Consider the following 18,226-nt stretch of genomic DNA (forward strand, 5'->3'; position numbering starts at 1 on the left):
ATTGATCTTTAGTAAACTTTGTTATTGAAGCATAACATAAATCAGAAAAGTGCATATGCCATAAATAAAAATAACCACCATTTGGATCAAGAAATAGGAATTAATATAGGTGATATTTACTGCGATCTCCTCTTACACTGAAAATCTAAGTTCCTAGTAACATTAATGTAATTACATATTTGGTTTATCCTACTGTATATAATAGTTCCAAGATAACAGGTCTTGAGATTATTTTTGTAAAACAAAATTAGTAATTAGAGATTAATGATTTCTGCATTTATTTTATTATTATATGTTTATAGACATCGGCTCCCCCCCGTTGAAGATCAGGCCTTTCTCTGCAGCTGTGTATTTCTTATCCCATCTGGAGCCATTGCCATCAGACATTATGTCTGCTGTACTTTTTCGGCTGTGGCAAATCAGTTTTCTTTTTGGACTGCTTGTTCCTAGCCTTGGTTGCTGATGTGGATCTTTCATTTATTCTTCATTTTAGGCTGTGCTCTGGCTCTAAAAATGGTTTCTCACTGGCTCTCCGCTTTCATTTCTTTTCTCCTCTATTCTTAGACCTTTAATTCACAGTATCTTCCAGAGTTCCAGATGAAAGAATCAGGACTCAACAGAGTCATGAGACTATTACAATAGGTGGTTAATAGAGCTGACTCTGGAATCAAACAAACCAAGGCTTCTATGTGCAAGGTTGACCGTGAACTAAGCCTTACTTTCTACATACCTAGTCACAAGTTTCCAATACGTGTTAGTTATTATAATATTTCTTCTGTACGAATGCACCATGAAGATGTTGACTGTGTCTACTTTGTTTAATGCTGTTTACCAAGTGCCTACACATATTAAGCACTAAAATATTTATTTAATGAATCAAGATAAAATTTATTAGGGAAGACATAGTTGCTTAAATTAGAGTTCCTCTCTTCCCCAAAAAACTAATAAATATATGCTGGAGGAAACTTGACACATTGGTTAAAAAAAAAAAACAGAAGATAGTAGTAGTTCATGGTGAGTCTAAAATTGATATAGGTGCGAAAAAAGGCAGACATGGAGTATGGTATTAGAAATGATGCCCGAACACCCTCTTCGTTGACATTAAAAGTATTTTCACCAGACCAAAGTTGTGCTTTTCACCTGTGCGAAACCTAAATTAAATGAGACATTGAAAAACTGGAGCCTCTATAGAAGCACCTGATAATTTTAGGGTGTATTAGCTGTCTTCAAATATTCAAAGAGCTGTTCAGTGGAAAAGGGATGGAGCATATTATTACTAGGTTGAGTAGAAAGGAAGGGGAGACAGGGAACCACTCATATTTACACCAACTAACATCATTGCAGAAACACTAATTGAGACCTCACTGTGCTGGGGCAGGAGGTGTCAAATAACCAAAGGCCAGTCATGGGTTCCAGTTCACAGCTGTGAGGAGAGGAGATGGCCCTCCTAGGAGATTGGCAATCTGCCTCGCTGAATTGCAGCTCAGAATCCAGATGTGTCTACACAATCGTTTAAAGCTCCCTATTATTAACCTTGAGTTAAAGGTGAATTAAATTTTCTATTTTTCTAGTTTAAACATTTTAGCTGTATTTTACTTAGGGAATTTTCTAAAGGGTGAGTGACTCCTGAAAGAAGAAAGGTGTCCTCCTTAATATGATCCAAGGAGAATCTGTATGTTCTTTCTGACTGCTGTGTCCCCTCCCCCTGTGAGTTATTTCTTCAAATGGGAGGCCATAGGATACAGATGAGGCCTCATCAGCAGACCCGGACCTGAGGGTAACAGCAGTGAGTGGCCCCCGGATGGTGGATGCCATTGAAGGGGCAATGGGAGTGGAGGCCAAACAAACAAACACACACTAACAAACAAACATGGTAACAGTTAAATATGGCCAGAGCGCCTGGGTGGCACAGTCAGTTAACCATCGGACTCTTGGTTTCAGCTCGAGTCCTAATCTCAGGGTCGCAAGATTGAGCCCTGCTTCGGGCTCCGTGCTGGGCACGGAGCCTGCTCAAGATTCTCTCTCTCCCTCTCTCCCTGCCCCTCCCCCCTCAGATAAATAAATCGTTCACCAATAAATAATAAATAAATAAATAAATAAATAAATAAATAAATAAATAGGGCCGAAGATAGAAAAAGCTTCATCCGGAGATAAGTTTTCTTTCACTGGGGTGTGGGAAAGGGGCTTAACATCTATTTAAGAAATGCCATGAAGAGGTTTGGGACACAGTTGAGGAGTTGGTGAACATCAGGGATTTGTATGGTATTCTCACTTGAGCCTTGATGGTTCCTAGGGGTGTTTCTGGGGCCATCTCTAGAGTGAGGATGGAACCTGGATGTCTACCACCGCCACCACCACTGCTACCACCATCATCATTCCTTTTGCTGATTCACCTCACTCTTCATGTTTCATGTTGGACTCTGTGTCACAGGGCATTTGAACAAACATTTTCTTTTCAACCCTGAGATCCTTGGTTCCTGTGTACTTCTCATTGGTACTTGAAGCAATTTTATTGATATATTTTTTAATTCCGGTTGAATGTGTTGGGGTGGCAGGTTCTGGTCATACAGGATCTGCTTCTCTATCAGGAGTCCACACAGAACTTAAACTTCAAAAATATTTTATTAATATATTTTTGATATATTAAACCATGTTAGCTTAATCCATTTCTAGCATGTTGGCACAGTTGAGTTAGCAAATAATGAAATGAAAGAATGATGATAAATGGGTAGGCATACTAACATGCCTTTGTATACAGCAAACAGTAAGAAACAGATGGGACAGTCTGAGTAACACGTTGACAAGAATTTCTGCAGCCAACTGGTGCTGCACCTGTTAACCTGGAAGGAGATTAATTTAGGGAACAGCTATGGTCTTTCTATATTTCTTATCACAAAAAAGATGTTTTATTACATTCATCGTAACTTCTCCTTAGCAATAAATTCAGGTTACAGCTTCTTTCTTGTTTCTATGTGTGCGTTTTCACACGATAGTGTATTGTCTTTGAAAATTACATCTAATTTGATCATCTGGACTCTTCCATCAAGGCAGGATAAAATTAGCTTTCTTAAATGCTGTCCTAATTTATTAGGTTTAATGATCTCTAGTGAATGTTTCTATACCAATTTGCTTTTGTTTATTCTTTATTTTCTTCTCTCAAACTCTTTGTGAATGGTGTCTAGCAGCGTCTTCCTTAATGTTCTAACCTATTTAAAATCCTTGATTTTAACACTTTTAGTTAAATACTGATTATATACATCAATGGTAATCTTTTATATCTAACTGATATTAAATACTTATGTTAATTTTTAAAGCCCCGCACTTTCTTTTTTTTTTTCTTTATTTAAAGATTTTTTTTTTCAGAGAGAGCATAAGCAGGGGGACTGGCAGGCAGAGCAGGCAGAGGGAGAAGCAGGCTCCCCACTGAGCAAGGAGCCCGATGTGGGACTTGATCCCAGGACCTTGGGATCATGAAGTGAGCCAAAGGCAGACGCTTAAGCCGCTGAGCCATCCAGGCGTCCCAAAAACCCTATACTTTCATCACTGTTGTAGAGATGAGCAAAATCCCTAAGCTCTAAACTGGACATATATGACTGGCTTGGTAGTTCTTTGCTGAATGAACAGAAAATATAGAAGCGGATAGTTTTGCTTCTTAGACATCTTATCTGTCTTTTCTGATGCTCTGTTTGCTTTAGGTGTTAGTTCATTTATGCCATTTTTAGTAGTACAAAACAGACTTTATCTTTTGCCGGTAGGAATGAACTTTTAGTCCAAAACACTTTTCATACTTTAAGTTAAATTTGAATTTGGATACTAACATAGTAATGTGAACTTCCAAAATTGTCATAAAGCTTATGAACCTGAATTTTAACCTCAGGTAAAAAATCAAGAGCACTAAGTGCAGAGGAAAGTGGGTGAATTCATTTATACAATTTTATTTTCAAACTCAAACTTCTTAAATTTTGGGAAACAAGTGGCGAATGGCTTTCCAATATATGGAGCATGAAACAGTGGGGAAATGTATTATGGGTTGTGAAAGAGATGCCGGCCTCCCACGAGACTGAGACTTTTAGAATCAACATGTGATCAAATTGATCTGAACTTGATCTCTGATGCTGGAAGCATGTGGCAGCCCGTGAGTGCTCTGAAGAAACTAAAGAGGCAGAACAAATGCCGGCATTCACCAGTGGTTGAAGAGTTACCCTTTCTTCATTTAGGGGAAAGACTATTACTGAGAACCCAGACTGAGAACACACCCCATCACCAGTAAAGTAGCTTGGGAAAATGTTCTATCATAGCACATCTTGAAGTTCCTACTGAAGGCTATTCTACATGAATATTTGAAAAGAGGAGATGTCAAATATAAAAGCGCAAGAGTCCCTGAGGGTTTAGTATCTTTATTTGCGTTAAGGTTTCTCATAAATAATTCTATTTGGGGTATAGGCTTAAAAGGCAGCTGCTCAGCCTTCTGGTATATATGTAATAAATGTGACTCTTTTTAATATTGAAGTTACCCTTAGGATAGTAAGTGCATTTATTTTAAAGAAATATAAAAATATAATGAATAAAATATTTCAGGTACCTCAGATCATTGCAAATTAGTCATCAAGTCTGAGTTTTTCTTGGATTATATGAGTAATGCCTTGGGATAGAGTGAAACTTACCAAAGTATGTTTCTGAGAACTAGGGATGGAAAAGATTTCAGAAAGGAGAAACCCATGGGAAGGGGTTTTCTACTGTCATGTAATTTATCTGAACAGAAGAAAAGCTGATTTTCAGTCAGTTTCAGGTAATGGAAGGTGTCAGAATTCCACGTTGTGTGTGTGTGTGTGTGTGTGTGTGTGTGTGTGTGTTCAATAGCCCACTTAACCTGCTAGAGAACACCCGAGGAATAACAAGTGAATCATAAGGTAGAGTGACATTCAAGTGCACTTGTTTTCTTCAATATTGATATTTTTCTCTTGAAATTATATGTCTAGAAAAGCTTGTCTTTAGAAGCAGTCAGTTAGGGTCAGAAAAAATAAATAATGGTGTCAAACACGAAGTTAGATCGCCTCACCAAGATTTGGGGAACTTCTGTGCCGAGGAAATGTGACCTGAAGGAAAGCTGCTGGTTTGGGTTTGTTTGCCCCCTGTGTTTCCTTGGGATGAAGGTGGGGTCTAATCAGAAGCTGCAGATGTTCAAATCCTCACAGTAGTTTTATCCCATGGCCTGTCCACTGAATATTGCTGACAGTATAGGAATTCTTTAGCATAAAAAGACTGAGCCTCCCTGGACTGATAATTTTCTCAGTTTATGGTGTGTGTGATGATTTTGTAAAGTGGAAAATAGTTGACAGTGGGAGCTAGATAATCCTAGAAGGTAACTTTAGGAAGTTCAATCAGGCAGGTACCATCTGCAAATTGGACAGAATTCAGTGGACAACAAAAAACTCAATTGTCTGTCTAACCCCCTTGTATTCCCAGGACTTCGTTTATAGTGCATGGTTCATAAAAGACTCTATAAATGATTACTGAATGAATGAATGAGTGAAAGAATGCACAGATGAATGTGTCTCTGGGATTTCAAGATACTTTTGAGTCCATACATCCCATATAGCTGTCTCCTGTCCTTCTGAATTGGTAGAGAGAAGAGTTTATGAATTTGTTTGTTTATTTCCTATAATGTCTCATCCTGGAAAGCTAGAACAGATAATTCTAATGAATAGAAAGTACAGTGAATGAAGATTAATTAGACTAAGGACAAATAATTTAAATGCTCTAAGTTCTCACCTGCAAATGGGGCTTTATTTATTATTTTTTTATTTTTTAAAGACTTTATTTATTTACTTGTCAGAGAGAGGGAGAGACAGCACAAGCAGTTGGGAGTGGCAGGCAGAGGGAGAAGCAGACTCCCCGCTGAGCAAGGAGCTCGATCCCAGGACTCGGGGATCATGACCTGAGCGGAAGGCAGCCGCCCAACTAACTGAGCCACTCAGGTGCCCCAAATGGGGCTTTAATACTTGCTTTCTCTGTTTATGGTGTTCCCAAAGTGTGCTGTCCAAGAATATGTCCCCACGCAATATATGGCCGTACTGACAAGTCTCCAGTGTTACTCCCCTTGCACAGTGCAAACATGGTGATCTCCCTAAACATACAGGCTCGTGCAGTGGATAAGCACATGGATTGTTGACTGAATTCCACCTTTGCTACTTAGTAAGCTCCATAATGGTTGCTCCTCTATAAAATGGAGTTCAGATGATGCCTATTTCCATAAGAATTAAATAGCTAATACATGCAAAGTGCCTAGAGCAGTGTCCCGACCGTACGTCTTACTCTCTAGCACTACCAGCCTATCTGTGACTCCTCCTGTGCTCCACCATGTTTATAATTCTGCATCTTTGCACAGGCTGCTTCCTCAGCCTAGAACGCCTTCCTGTTGCCCTGACAAACTCCCGTCTACCTCTCAGACTACCAAATGGTATAGTTGTAGTCCTTGTGCTATTAGGTAAATAATACAGGAAGGCTTGCTTTCCTGGAGTGATTTCCCCGTGCTGGTTGATGGCAGGCCAGTGCCACACCTTCTGCCTTCAGTCACATCACCCCTAATGGATGCTTTCTGGGCCATTTGACAAGGTGACCTCCCTGTTGTAAACTGTGCCAAGCCTTTCTTTCAGGAGCGTATTCAACAAGGGTTGGTTTTTGATTGCTTTTGAATTTGCAGTTATGCTGATTTTTTTAACCTCTTTGGAAAGCAGTGGAGACTAATACAAATGCATCTCAGTCTGTTAAGAATATATTATAATCATCAGTGTTTGTAGAAAATGCTTTTTTACTCTTTATCATTGTGTTTCACATCCCAAGGATTTTCTTCAGATTAGAACATAAACTGAAATGGGCAATATTTTGAATGTAAAGGAGAAATGGGAGACAGTAACATGATGGTGGCATGATGGGGGATGAAACTCTGCGAGAACCTTAGAAACATGCATTGTTAAGAAAAGAACAAAGCATCCTTGGGTAGTTCACTGCTTCCCGGTAATTTTCCACCTCACATTGAGGCAAACTTGGATGCTGTCAGATTTTCAGGGGGAAACAAAAATAGCCATCCATCTGTCTGTCTATCCATTTATCTTTCTGTCAGTCGTGTGTGTGTGTGTGTGTGTGTGTGTGTGTGTATTTAGGGATTTAATTGAAAATGGTGGAGCATCACAACTTCAAAACTATTGTTTTACTTCGGGGTGCCTCAGTGGCTCAGTCGGTTAAGCATCTGACATCTCAGCTCAGGTCATGATCTCAGGGTCATGAGATCAAGTACATCACAGGGCTCCTTGCTGAGCGTGGAGCCTGCTAGGATTCTCTCTTTCCCTCTCCCTCTACTCCTCCCCATCCCCCCAAGTGCATGCTCTCTCTCTCTCTGTCTCTCTCTCTCTCTCTCTCTCAAAAAACAAAACAAAACAAAACAAGACCAAAACTATTGTTTTACTTCATATTCACTTTGTGTCAAGGTTCCAAAGACAAGAAATAGATGGGGGCATTTTAAGTTCTATGTAGTTTTACTCAGTTTGTTAATTCAAGACATTATAGAAAGATTTAAAATTGATAAACTTAGAAGACTTCTTTAAAGTAGTTCATTTCATTTCATGGGCACACAGACCTGGTTTAATGAAAAGGACCCAGTTTTTGATTTGTTAAATATGGAGGTAAAACTTTTGTTCAGCTATTTTAAAATGAGGAAACTTTGAGCAACCTCCCTGATTTTTAATTTTGTCCTCTCTAAAATTAAGATAATTGTGACTATCTGCCAAGGCTGTTTTGATGCATGATGTAATGTTAAAGGGCTTTTGAAAATGTAAAATGCTACATAAGTATTGTTGTACTTAACATTGTTCTAAACATAGTTTTTGGAAAATAGTGAGATGATGGTCCCCACATTCCCATCCCAACCCCTGTACATCTTGCATTGTAGTTTTACCTTCGTCAAGTTATTTAAATATTTTCAACCTCACTTGCTTCTCCAGAATAGAAGATTCTGTTTAGCTTTCCTTAGAATTTCAAGATATGGAATTAGCAAATAGCTATCTAGCACTGACATACTCCCTGCTGATACATTCAATAGAAGTTAACATAGATAATATTAAGAAGGTAGACAGAAAGAGAACAGACATCTAGAAGCAACCTCCCATATTCTAGATTTCATACTCACTTTTTTGGGTGATCTAAGCTAAGGCTGTTCCGTAATGCTCAGGTGAAAGAAATGTCAGCTCTCTTTATTTTACTAAATTGAATCGAGTATGCTGCTGAAGCCCCACCTATCAGGGCAGACATACATACAACCTGTTACATTTTGGGGTGTCTGGTCCCTTCTCAGGAGTTTCGCAAGAATCTGGTGGACCAGAGTGGCCATCCAGAGAACAAGGAAAGAACCGCTGTAGCTGTTAATCCAACACGGTCTACGCATTTTGAGTTAATCAAAGGAGGAGAAGCTACTGTCTCCCTCTCTACTAGACCAAAGTAAAGGGATCCTTTCCTATTGGCTATTCTCAAGGCCAAGAGGGATTTTAATGTCCGATACATTCTCTCGCTCTTTTGCTCTCTGTCAATTTTTGAGTGAGATTTTGTGGTTTCCTTACAATGACAACTGTAATAGGAGCATTTCCAAAAGAGCTATTAGTAGAACAATAACTAATTAGTTGTGTGTTTTTGTACAACCAGATTTAGGATACAGTTTCATAACTGGTAAAATGAGAGAGACAAATTACATTGCACATTTCCCTAAGTCTATTATAAGTGCAACAGTGTAGAAATCTGTTTTTCCTTTAAAACATCTTCCTGAAGAAGTGGTATTACTCTCCCCCTCCTCGCCTGTCTTTATGTGCTCCCCTACTCCTCCCCCTTAACTGAGTACCCTCATTAGATGCCTGGGCAAAATGTTTCATTGTTGGAATTATAATATTTCAATAGTTTACATTATCTTAATTTTCTAATTTCCCAGGGCACTTTGAAATGTTATGATAACGTGAAAAATGTATGACTTCCCCCCAATGAAAAGTTAATTAACAATTGCTTTTATTCTTTGATGAACAGTTTCATTGCTGAATTGTTACTAGATACTGCTTTTGGTTTGTTTGCTTTTTCTCAGTTAGATGGTTAAATGATGGTAAATGAGATCATCTTTGGTCTAATGCTGCATTAGACTATTTCTTGGCAACCCAGGTACAAAGTGTTTTCAATTTTTGGTGATTATTGTTGTTTAATTTGTGATTCCATGAATGAGTAAATGCAATTTGAATTACTTCCATTAAGAGCCATTAAGAAGGAAATCGGCTTCAAATGATGTCATGAAGCCAGTTTTAAAATAGAGATGTCTATTTTTATAGCAGTAAAGTAAGGAGGAAAAAAAATGAATGAGTACAACTTGACTTTTGAGGGTTTTTTTTTTTTTTAATCTCGAGTTAGGCTGAAGGCCAGATTTGTAATTGATCGTGTATATGATTTCTAAAATTTGCTTAAAAAATCTGGATGGATTTCTGAAAAGGCAATTAAAGGTTTGCAGTTGAAAAATTATCCTCCTTTATAAATATTGGTGAGTATAATGGTTTTCCAGCATGGGGGATATGCTGGACAATATATAGAGAGCTCCAGCTCCAGGCAAAATTAAATTTGTGTTTTTCAAAGATACTGGGATTAGCTTGTTTACCAATTTGTTACTAATCTGTTAAAGCAGCAGCATTTGCAAAGTATATAAATCTTAAATTTTAAGCTTAGAAACATCCTTTCCTATTCTAAAAAGTCCACTGGTCCTCTACCTTTGCTGCTAATTGAAATTTCATGAGAACCTTTAAAACTTAAAGATGCTTTGGTCCCACCCTGGAAGATTCTGATTTAATTGGATTGGGAGGAAATCTGGTCATTGGGATGTTTTTATAAAGCTCCCCAGATGATTGTAACATGCTGGGAAAGTGGCAAAACCGGTGAATTTGTAAACAACATACCATTTCCTATACAAAAGCCAGTAAAGTCAAAGAATATTTAGACATAAGAACAAGCAAAAAAATGCAGTGTCAATAAAGCAGGCACTTCATAAGCATACGTTTGCAATAACACATCACTGAACATGATTGAAAAGCTGGGTGTGACAATTTTTTGTTACAAAGTGCCTAGAAGAATTAATTATAATGTGGTAAAATCAGCAAGCCATTTAAAACAAATAGCATGTGGCACAATCCTTAGATAATATAAGAAACTTACACTCAATTTGCATATGTATGTATACCCACTTAGAACAAGCAACAGGATATTAGCAATTTTTTAAATGGTACAAAATGAATTATTTTTTGTTAATAGTAATTTTGATATTTTTCAGTAAATATACATTGCTTTTGTAAAAAAGAAAAAATAGTGTTATTTCTGAAGTTACTTTAAAATTAGGCTATTTAGAAATTAATGAAATAAGGAAACTACACATTAAAATAACAAGGATAAGAACAAAGCTGTAACGAAAGAAAATTCATAGACTTCAATGCTGTTATATTCAAGGTAAAAGGGAAAATGAGACAACTGGCCATTTGATTTTATAAGAAAGAAAAAGTCAGTAGAAGAAATATTCAAAAATGTTTTATAGACAAATGCTTTCAAACATCCAAACCTGAAGTATTATCTGGTTAAAAAATTTGAAACCACAATAACAGCTTTAAAACTTTTATATTTATGTTCTAAAGCCCACATAGCCTTGATTATGAACTTTATGAAAAAAAATAGCACCTTGAAAACTGTAGCCCAATCTCAGGAATACAAGTGTTAAAATCCTATAAAATAGAGTAAATCACACCAACAAGAGCCTATTAAATTACCATACATAAATGTATTTATCTTAAGAAAACAGATATGCTTAACGTAAGACTCAATTTACATCCTTCACTGTACATAAGACTCAGAAGAAAAAATATGTAATAATTTTTAATAAATTTTGGAGAAGTATTGATTAAAAAAAATCTATCCCTGATTCAAGAGTAGAAACAAACTTTTAGCAATGTAAGAATCCATGACAGTTGATAAACATGACAAATAATGCCTAGCAAAACAACAGCGGGGCACCTGGGTGGCTCAGTTGGTTAAAGGGCTGCCTTTGGCTCAAGTCTTGATCTCAGGGTCCTGGGATGGAGCCCCACATCAGGCTCCCTGTTCAGCGGGGAGCATGCTTCTCCTTCTTCCTCTACTGCTCCCTCTGCTTGTGCTCTCTCACTCACACTCTCTCTCAAATAAATGAATAAAATCTTAAAAAAAAAACCCAGGTCTTTCCTTATAAAAAACAAAACAAAAACAACAACAAAAAACAGCAAACTCCATAATCAATGTTGAAATATTGGAAGTATCTCTGTTAAAATCAGAAACACAGCTAGAATGCTGTTCAAATGCTGTTTTTTAATACTGTTCTAGTTGCTCTAGCCAATGAAATATGCCCAGTGAAAGAAATGAGAGGTATAAATGTTGGAAAATAAATCAAATTATTCATATTGGAAGATGTTATTGTCCAATTGGACCTAGGTGAATCAACAATATCAATTGTATAACTAATAAAGAAAAAACCCTAGGGGGCGCCTGGGTGGCTCAGTTGGTTAAGCGTCTGCCTTCGCTCAGGTCATGATCCCAGGGTCCTGGGATTGAGCCCCACATCGGGCTCTCTGCTCAGCGGGGAGCCTGCTTCTCCCTGTCCTCCCTGCTCATGCTCTCTCTTGCTATCTTTGTTGCTATTTCTGTCTCTCTCTCTCATGAAAAAATCTTTAAAAAAAAAGCAAAAAACCCTAGAAATACTTAGGTATTAATTGTCTGCAAGCTCTCCTACATGCTAGTAACTATTTAGACAACTTATTAGAAATCAAAGCTCTCATTCTCCACAGTCAAGGTTAAAAATGTGAAATTATTATGAATTTATTTAGCGTGGTATTGAGGATATACAAAACTACTGAAAAACAAAAAAGGATATTTGAATACATGGACAGATGTATCTAGTATTTCTTGATGAGAAGTTTGATATTTTGGACATATAATTTCTATCCAATTAACCTAAAATATCATAGAAACATGTCAAAATTAACTTGGAGATGGGTCTGGGAGAGCTTTGGGTTTGACAAAAATTAGTCTAAAGTTCATCTGGCAGAAATATAGATGAGCCTTAATTAGAAAATGCTAAAAAAAAGCTTTGAAAGGTCATTAGCCTATTTACATACTAAAATGTATAATAAAACTCCTACTAAAAGAATGTACAAACAGATGAGTGAAAGGAAAGAGAAAGTCTCCAAGTATACTCAAGTATATGTAATAAAAATGACATTTCAAATCAGTGGATAGAGATGGATTATGCAAGAAGTGGTTTTGGTAATCATATAAAAAGTCAGAACCCTTCTTCACATAATGCAGTAAACTAAATTCCAGCTAGATAAAATATTCAAATATAAATATGCTTAAAAATCCTTAAAGAACAGAGGAACAATAAGTAAATATTTCTACAATGAGATGATGGAAAATACTTCTCTAGAAGTGATAACAAAATCAAACTTTAAAGTGGAAAACACCCATTTTTTTCTTGATCTGTACATTGGAATTGAGTCTTACAAACCAATTAAGAAAAAAACGTACTACCTAACTTTAAAAATATATGGAGGAAAGAATTGATATAAAATCCAAAAGCATATACAAAAAGTTTGACCTTGATTGCACTCAAATAAATGAAAATAAAATTATTTTGTCTTTTTTACCTTGTACAGTCTCAGAAAACTGAATTAATATGCTTCAGGAAAGCAATTTTGTAATATCCATCAGAATCTTCAGCAGTGTACATCCACTTGACTGAGCAGTGGCATTTCTAGAAAATTATCCAAGGAAAGGGCACCTGGATGGCTCAGTCAGTTAAGTGTCTGCCTTCGGCTCAGGTCATGGTCCCGGGGTCCTAGGATGGAGCTCTGTGTTGGGCTTCCTGCTTAGCAGGGAGTCTGCTTCTCCCTCTCCCTCCGCTCTTCCCCCATGCTTGTGCGCGCTCTCTCTCTCTCTCTCTCTCTCTCTCTCTCTCTCGTTCTCAAATAAATAAATAAAATCTTCTAAAAAATAGTAAAAAAAAAAGAAATATTTAAATCTGTGTGCAAAGATTAAGTCACACAAGTATTTGTTCATTATTTTTACAATGAAAAATGAAAGCAATACAAGTACTCATAAGTAGGGGACTTTTCCAAAAAAATGGCTGTGTATACCTAAAGAAGAAGAATTTAAAAATAAACTTTTAGAAGTAATTTCATTGATATCAAAGGTATTCCAAATACCTAAATGAAAAAAAAGACAGAATATAATACATGGTATGTATTCATATAATGCTATAGTAGTATATCATTTATATGTCAGTATGTATCAAAATATAAGTCTTTGTTATTTCTTGGATGTGGATTCATACATAATTTTAATTCTTTCATTTTTGCTTATCAGGAATCTAAAAAGTGTTTACAATGAATATTGATAAATGTGAAATAGTTTGAAACATTTTTTAAATTTTAATCAAATTATTATCTATGATTAAAGAATACCTTACATTTCACAAGTTCTTCTACTTAAACATATTATGTCCCTCTCCTATTTGGCACTCCTTACAGGCAGATACTTGGAATCATTTTTGCTTACCTTTTTCAAATGTTTAATAACATGTTCATATCTGTAATCTTTGAATTTCTCATTTTTTTCATTGTAGTCTTTCTCCTATGAAAGATAAGGAAAAATGAATTCATTTTCATATGCTTCACATACTTCTATTGATTATTTTTTCATTCTAAATGCAACCTATAAATCTTTGTTTTCTTTTTTCTTTTTTCTTTTTTAAAGATTTTATTTATTTATTTATTTATTTGACAGAGATAGAGACAGCCAGCGAGAGAGGGAACACAAGCAGGGGGAGTGGGAGAGGAAGAAGCAGGCTCATAGCAGAGGAGCCTGATGTGGGGCTCGATCCCAGAACGCCAGGATCACGCCCTGAGTCCGAAGGCAGACGCTTAACCGCTGTGCCACCCAGGCGCCCCTGTTTTCTTTTTTAAACTGTCAACAATATCTCTAGATTTCTCATTTGGTAGAGGGAGATTTTAATGACCCTACATTTTCTTCACTTCTACGGACTTTGTTCCTCCAAATTCTGTTAACTCTACTTTTAAATTTTATGTTGAGGTGCATTTCTTCATTGTTCTCTAACAATTAGGCTTGTTGTGTTTTGTCAAAGATTCATTCTAAAAATTGAAAACATATAAACAACATGTACCTTATTATGGCATCATAAATACCATTTATTGTAGAGTCAGCTATGGCGTTGGGCTTATATCTCCTTTCCTACAGGTTCAATGACAGGTTACCTCTGTTCCTTTAAAGAGAATGTCCCTGACTTCAAGTTCAAATGGATTCTCTTTGAACCACCAATCTCCCAAATTCAAATAACAACGCAAAGGTTACTGAGTCTCTAAAGTCTGTATCTCCCAAATCTTTCTCTCTCCCTCCTCTCTGCCAGCGGGAGCACTTCAAACATACTCATCTCTCAAGAGGTAGGAAAAGAGAATCCTACTTAATGTGCAGGAAAAGGAGAAAGTTCTTTGGAAACGTGCATATGTTAATAAAGTCATCTCATCATATTCCTTTTGGGAGATTTTATACTTTTGGGGGTATTTATTAATTTATTTTTAACCCTCTCATTTAAAAAAATTAAATTTTTTTGGAGGGACAGTTTTCATTTCATAGCAAAATTAAGGAAAAGATACAGAGATTTCTCATACCCCCTGACTCCACATATGCATAACCTCCCCTACTATCACCATCCCCCACCAGAGTGGGATATTTGTTACAACTGATGAACCTACATTGATGCATTATAATCACTCAAAGTCCATAGTTTATATTAGGGTTCACTCTTGGTGTTGTACATTCTGAGGGTTCGAACATGTATAATAACATATCTATCATTACAGTATCATACAGAGTATTTTTCACTGCCCTAAAAATACCTCTGCCCTTTACCTAGTCATCCCTCTACAACCTATCCTCTTGACTCTGGCACCTAGATCTTTTAACTTTATCCACAGTTTTGTCTTTTCCAGAATGTCATATTATTGAAATTATATAGTGTGTAGCCTTTTCAGAATGGATTCTTTCACTTAATAATCTGCATTTGAGTCTCTTCCATGTCATTTCATGACTTGATAATTCATTTCTTTTTAGTGCTTAGTGATATTCCATTGCCTGGATGTACCACAGTGTTTATCTGTTCACCTAGAACATCTCGGTTGCTTCTAGGTTTGGGCAATCACGAAAAAAGCTGCTGTAAACATCCTTGTGCAGGCTTTTGTGTAGACATTAGTTTTCAGCTCCTTTGGGTAAATACCAAGGAACTTGATTGCTAGGTCACCTGGTAACAGTGTATTTAGTTGTATAAGAAACCACCAGACCATCATCCAAAGTAGCTGTACCATTTTGTGTTCCATCCAGCAGTGAGTCAGAGTTCCTGTTGCTCCACATCCTTGCCAGCGTTTGGTGGTGTCAGTGTTCCAGATCTTGAAACAGTCACACTGTAGTCATGTCTTATCATATTCCTTTTGGAGGGATTTTTTGTTGTGTTGTAGTTTTGTTGTTGTTTTCCTGGTGGGCTGCAGAGTAGGTAAGAAGAAGAAGGGCTGAAAACCTTTTTGAGAAGCTGGAGCTAAGTTGGAAGAAATATTGGAAGGATGTTTTAAAAAGAGAGCTATATGATATAGAATTTAAGGTACCTATATTATGGAGGCACGAAGTAGACTGCTTGCTCAGTAGACTGCCAGACCCTCAGTGAATGTCTATAACAGTAGAAAAGCCTATAACTCAGAGACATATAGTTAGTTAGTAGCCAGTTATTTTATGTGTATACAAGAGAAACCAATAATCATTTCCATCTAACAAAGGCAAAGACAGGATTTATACAGAAGAGGAGAGAAGAGAGAAGAATAGATCAGACATTTGAAAATGATGTTTATATTTTTCTTTAGGAAAGGTGCTTATCAGCTAGAAGCAAGCTAAGAAGCCAGTATCAATAATCTATTAACCAGAGTTTACGAGGAATTCACCTGTTGCCCCCCACTCTCCCTCCACGTACACAAATAGCTTCATTTAGTTTGCTGCAGTTACTAAGAATTCACTCCATGGGAACCATAGGCCATTTTAGTAAGAGACGATGGGGATTGGGGTAGTAGTTATATAATTTGGGTGGGTGTTGAGGGATTCTAAAGAGAGTTTTTGGAAGCAGAAGCAAATTCTGAAGTGCATGTTGTCAAGAAGTAGAGGCCATAATGTATTGGGTATTCTCATTTTTCTTTGAGAGGTGGGAAAATAAAGGGGCTAGAATTGTCGTTGGTAAAGGAACTACAGTGAGTTTCTTAGTCAAGGGAGGGGATGGACCATTCAGTCATTTTCCTGCTTGAGGAGTGGCCTTGGCTCTGTCCCGTTTCAAACATGGTCACAGAGTGGCCTTCTCTGAACATTATTTATTTTCCATGAGTGCTATTTACTTTCAGTTAGGAACATCATGACCTAGCTGCCAGCAAGGCTGTTTTTCACTTTCTCAGTCCCTCCTTTTGGCTAAGGGCAGATGAGGTCAGCTGAAAGAACACTGATCTGTGGTGCCCAGGGGCACACAAGTCAGGGTATTCTGACCTTGAAACAGCTGGATTGGTCATCAAGTGAATAATTTGGGTTCTTTATGGATGCACTAGGAAATCATAGGAATTTATTCAAGCATGTTTGGGCCAGTCTATCTGTGCTTTGCGTTTGCCAATATCCCTCAATAGCACTTATATTTTGGTTATGCCCTTTTTGTCATCTAGTTTTTCTGAACAGATACAAATGCTGGGTCTGAGCTTCACTTCTGTCCAAATACAGATCCCAAGGTGACAGCAGGTGTACAAGTAGTGCAGTGTGGAAAGTTATCCCTGTTAGTAAGGGTGGCTGAACTGCCTAGGGGCCCACCTGAGGGCCTATAGAAGATCCACCTCAGAATGGTTCACCCGACACCCAGAAGAAGGGAGTCTTTATCCACTGACTCATCTCATGGCCAAGGGTTGCCCCTGAGCATTAACCCCCTTGCCCTTCCAGGTGTGTGGATCTGCCAGAATAGCTGGGCAGCCCCCATGGTGTCTCCTGCCCAGCAGATGTGAAGCATTTCACTGGTATGTGAGGGATGAAAGGACAACAGGGAAAAATGTTTTCAGCACTTTGTCTTTGTGAGTTTTCAAAGACTTGTACGACAACCTTATTAGCAGGACTAAGTCCCATAGAGAATGTCTCATACTGATACAGCATAAAACCCTAGAACTAAATGATTTGCATGACTTTACCTAGATGCACCTTGTTTTTTGAGACCTTCAATCAGTAATCTCAACTTTTAAGAATAAGTTCTAGCATCCTTGCCTGTTGTCCTATTGTTACACATATCAAAGATGGATAGGCCTGTGAGGAGATGAGATGCTGTCTCTGGTGGTGTCCCGCAGGATCTCTCTCCTCTGTCCCAAGCTCTGAGGGGGGAGGCTGAGCTGGAGATCTTCTTAGCTCTCTCAGGCTGCAGAAACTGAAGGCCCTTTCTGACTCTGTGGGTAAAGACCCTCAGCAGGTGCATCTCCCTACAGACCAAAACCACTCTTGACCTAGTAATGAGAATCCTAGAGAAAGGGAAAACAGACTGGCTTGATCTTGCTCCCGTGTCATCGAATTGGCTGCATAACTTCTTGGGGAGCTTTAGCTGGCAATGTACTGCTATATTTAACAGCATAACTCTAGCAAAACTCTGGCCGGTAAAGGTTAAGCATTAAGCAGGTTAAGAAAGATGGCCAGAACTGAAAAGGTTCCCAAAGTTTAATGATTGAAGTTGGTAACACCCATCGTGGCTGGATGTTCAAAATACTATTTGGTTTGTGAGCAATTTTATTCCACTTCAAACTCTCTCATTATTTACCCTTTCATTCAAAATGTTAATTCTCCTTCCTGTTGTAATTTAACTATCCATTAATCATTTCTGAAATGGAAACTCATATTCCCAAGTAAAACATTTTTCAAGAACTGAGTTAAGCAGACAGTGGGTTTGTTTCTCTAATTTCTTGTCTACTGGTTAATAGGAATGCCAAGGAAGAACTTTTTCAAAATCTGAAAAACTATCCATGAAAATCTTTTTGGTGAAAACTATACATTTTTGGACAGATGGAGGTTT

General features: G+C 37.5%; 1 protein-coding gene across 10 annotated transcripts in view; it reads left to right on the forward strand.

Moving 5' to 3' along the window:
* DMD (dystrophin) overlaps positions 1-18,226 on the forward strand; it is a 2,097,152-nt gene that overhangs the window by 347,307 nt on the left and 1,731,619 nt on the right. The window lies entirely within an intron of this gene.

The sequence above is a fragment of the Ursus americanus genome, chromosome X (assembly GCF_024610735.1).
Source record: "Ursus americanus isolate L20-20 chromosome X, mUrsAme1.1.p, whole genome shotgun sequence".
Taxonomy (NCBI): domain Eukaryota; kingdom Metazoa; phylum Chordata; class Mammalia; order Carnivora; family Ursidae; genus Ursus; species Ursus americanus.